The 4,184-nt window shown below is 43.3% G+C and overlaps 1 long non-coding RNA gene across 2 annotated transcripts in view; it reads right to left on the reverse strand.

Moving 5' to 3' along the window:
* Positions 1 to 933: 933 nt before the first annotated feature.
* Positions 934 to 4,184, reverse strand: part of LOC106727370 — a 10,660-nt gene continuing 7,409 nt past the window's right edge. For both annotated transcript variants that reach the window (XR_001363549.1, XR_001363548.1), the window contains 2 exons: positions 1,934 to 2,125; positions 934 to 1,004 (listed from right to left, as the gene is read on the reverse strand). This is a non-coding gene — a long non-coding RNA (uncharacterized LOC106727370). The remainder of the gene's footprint in view (positions 1,005 to 1,933; positions 2,126 to 4,184) is intronic.

The following is a 4,184-nucleotide window of genomic DNA, read 5'->3' on the forward strand; positions in this document are numbered from 1 at the left end:
TACTCCATCGGAATTGATTCCGAGAAAGGACTGCACCCAGAGTACATAATAAACATCTCCAGGAGGGGTGGGGAGCATCCCAAGCATGTGCCCTGACCAGGAATCAAACAGTGACCTCCTGGTTCATAGGTCAACATTCAACCACTGAGCCATGCCAGCTGGGCGCTTTGGGGGATATTTTCTTCTTAGTCTTTATTAAAGCTTTGGGAACCACGGCTCCCTTCTCCCAGCAGAAAGATCCGTTGTTGTTTATTTGTTGTATCATGCCATGCCTATTTATTTGCCCCTTTTCTTTTCATATTTTCTTTTCATAACATAAAAATAGATATGCTTTAAAGTGTAGGACACCTACATTCCTGCTATTCATGCCCATGCATTTTGCAGAGCAATGAAGGGAAGAAATAAGGAATACAGGAAGCCAAGAAGAAAAGTTATTTGATTATTTCTTGGTCAATATTTTCCTTGTCAACATTTACCTTCACTCACAAAGGGACAAGAGATATATTAAACAATGATGTCTTTCTGGAAATGAAAACAGCTCCGTGGTTAGCATCAGCGACTTACCCCAGAATCATAGGATAGTATAATTGGATGGGTCAGAGAGATCAAAGGCAATGTAATCATTATACAGGTGAGAAAATCCAAGCTCCAAGGGTTAAGGAATTTATATCTGACTTCTCAACACTAGTCAGTTTTAGAGTTAAATCTAGAAGCCTTTTTGTTTTGTTTTTGCTGCTGCTGCTGCTGCTATAATATCCTAAGCCTTTAAAGGTAACACATGTATATCAATAGATGCATTACTGAATCACCAAATGGCCCTTAACACCTCAGCTTTCTGTTTTGTGGTTACAATGAAATAGAAAAGTTCCACTTGTCAATGTAGGTTCCAGGGAGAATAGATAGGTCCCTGCAAATTGCTTGATTGTCTTTTGAAAGAGCAAGTTACCAGAGGAAACGTTGAAATATCTTGGTTTATAGATGCCATCTTGGGATATTGCAGCTTCCTAGAATACAAAAAAAAAGTGTGATTTTTCCACTACCCTATGTAAACATATAATTCACACATCTTCCTTCTCCCCGCCCCACCTCATTAAATGGATGCACCCTTGTTGGTACCCAACATAAATGCTGATGCTTCCTCTTTTGCTCAGCAGGATCTCATTATAACATGCTCTTGAATATATAAGAGCCACATGGACCAAAGGTTCCCTTGAGGTCCCCAAGCATTACTGTCCATCAGTATTAGAAAGCTGAAGCCTCAGCCAGTTGGGTTCTGACTCATTGGGGTAGACTTTACATTTTTTAATGGAAGATTTGGGGATCTTTTATCCTGAAGATTGCTTAAGGTACTCCATGTGTGACTGGAGGATGTAGGTGTAGGTGTTCAGTCTGATTTTGGTTCGGGTTTATGATGTCAACTAGCAAATATTCATGGGTGGAAAGCATTTAATTTTGGCCAAAAGTGATCTGTGCTGAGTAGGGATGTAGATGCAGCCTCTACTTGAGAAGAGCCACTCTCCTTCCTGGCTTCACCCCTTGAGCTGCTAAAAAGCAACACAGAAGGCAGGGTGTACTCGCATGACCTAGCATAGCCACCCTCTGGGAGCACAGGCCCGCTGAGACAGAGTGGCTGGTGGCAACATTCAGAGTTAGGGGGACTCACTTTGCAGTAGACCCATTCACCTTTATTACCCTCCTTCCTCCATTTAACATCATTTCCTGGTGCCCCTTCCTATAAACCCTATTGGAATCTGTCTCTTTTCAACAGGGTTCTTAGCTCTCCTCTTACCATATCACAACGGCCACTTCCTAATTCTTCCCGTGCCCGTAAACCTATGAATTTATGCTAAGCCATTACCACCATTTGTGACCTTAAAAATGGCAATTTCCTATAATCCAACCTCATACTAATGGGTAGCAATGAAAACACTACCTCCTCTCTGGTTTCTTTCCTTTTTCTTTTCTTTTCTTTCTTTTTCTTTTTACTTCTTTTTACAAAAAGCTTCTTTTGACATGAAGGCCTTGCGCAGTGGAAATTTCAGGCCCAGCTGACATGTGTGTAGCGTAGGCGTGCCGGGATGTTTCAAAAAGCCCACTAGATCTCCAGCCACTTCACATTCCAATTCTGCAACCAATAAAGGAAAGGGACAGGGAGGGTTTTCCTACTCAGATTCCAGCTCAGTTCAAACCCTCACATTCCCTGAACATCTAAACACGGCAGACACAGTACTGAATTCTGTGGGAAAGGGAGAGATGAAGAGGAAGGCACAGTCTGGGGCCTCCAGAAATTCTTAAGTCTTAGGAAGACTTAACTCGTGAGTGCCAAGTGGTCTGGGAGAACCACCACAAAATGCTTCCATAGCTGAGACAGAAGAAGTACATTCTCACTCAGAGTACAGGTCAGGGCAACATGGAATAGGTGCTTCCACCCTGGCCCTTAGGGAAGCAGCAATAGACCCCGGGTCCAGGGCATTTAGCAAGAAGCACAATGGGGATTAATAACCACGCAGGCTCCCTTCCAGGAGCTGGTTCTGCTGTGTGTTTTATGACTTCTCCAGTGGAGGCCACCATCGTCTGCTGTTAGAATGAGACGTTCAGGCCAGCCGAAATGTTGGGGAGCATCCCGAGCACCTGTGTGCTTATATCTCTGTGTGTTCATTCATTTATCCAGCACTTGAACCAACCAGCTATGATCTTTTCAAGAACAGTAGATAAAACGTGGGGTAATCACAGGAGGCTAAGGCAAAGTTTCGGGTTTCAATATATGCCTCTTCGTAGGCAGATAGGCCATAACATGACAATAATGAAATATAAATGACCTGCATTTTAAAAAAGATAAAAATCAGGTAATTATTGAAGCATCAGTTCATTGGGAAATAATTGGTAATGACCTTTGATAAAGAAATCAGGTCGTGATATTGTTGACAGGACAATTTTCCACTGAGGCAGTGGAGAGAAATGTAGCAGCTGGCTCCAAAGCAGGAGAAACCTAAGTTAATTTGTTAGCTCCGGCAAGAAAGCTGCTCATTTGTTGGTACAAGGCTGAATGACTACATATTTTTAACTGTTGGAAACAGAGAAGGCCAGCTAAATAATGCCATTCTTGAATAATGTGACAGGTCATCATTAGCGCCAGGCCCATGTTCTCAGGGGTCATTGTAGTCAGTGCGTGATGATGGCTTCCTGTGTCCCTCTCTACCTGGGAGGTGGGGAGGTCCAGCCAGACTGTTCCATAGGCCGGAAATATGGATGCCTTAACACACTAGGACCAATCCTCAACCAATCAGGGGCAGAAACTGGTAAAAAATAATCCAGATTCATGTCACTTCAGTGCTACAACCCTGATGTATATTCTACAATTTGTCACTGAGGCCCCACCCAGGGGACTCAGGGTTGAGCCTCAGTTTCCCACAGCTGTAACCCATTCATTAATGTTCCTCAGCTGTCAAATATATTTCCCTCAGCGGGCTACTCTGAGGATAAAATTAAACAATACATTTAAAGGGCTTCACACTGTTCCTGGCCCATAGCAAGAGCCCAACAAGGGGTAGCTCTAATACCAGCAGCACAATTAGTACTAATATCATTCTTATTACTTGGTTCCCTTTTAAGTGGGTTTCTCTCTCCTGTGACCCAAACTGCCTTGACTAGAACATACCCCCAACTTGTCTGAACAATGCCTTGAGGAGCCAGACATAACACAGAAAATTCTTTAAAAGAGAACTTGTCAGCACAGAAATTGTTGCAAAAAAAAACACCCCCCCCCCAAAAAAAAAGATGGACTTGCATGTAAACTTTTTCAGAGAGTTTTGTAAATCACTTTTTCGCTTGCCTTCTTGCCTCAATGCATATAGCAATTGCTCAGAGGAGTTGTGAGTCAGTGCCACGGTCTCTTTCTCCTCAATTCTTCCTGCATTTGGTTTGCTGGTAAGGTCTTATGCATATGTAGCGATCCCTGACATCAGAATACCATGCGGGCTTAAATAAATAAGACTGCATCTTTGGGGAATAGTCTTTTTCCTCCTCTCCTCCTCCCTTTTCTTTTTCTTCCTTTCCTGTCCTCTCCTCATCCTATCCTTTCCCCTCTCCCCTTCTTCTCTGATTCTCTCCTTCCCACATTCTCATTCTCTCCAATTCTCAGTGCATCTCCCTCTCTCCCTCCCTCCCTCTCTCCCTCCCTCCCT

This window comes from Myotis brandtii, unplaced genomic scaffold (assembly GCF_000412655.1).
Source record: "Myotis brandtii unplaced genomic scaffold, ASM41265v1 scaffold416, whole genome shotgun sequence".
In the NCBI taxonomy this organism is placed as follows: Eukaryota; Metazoa; Chordata; class Mammalia; order Chiroptera; family Vespertilionidae; genus Myotis; species Myotis brandtii.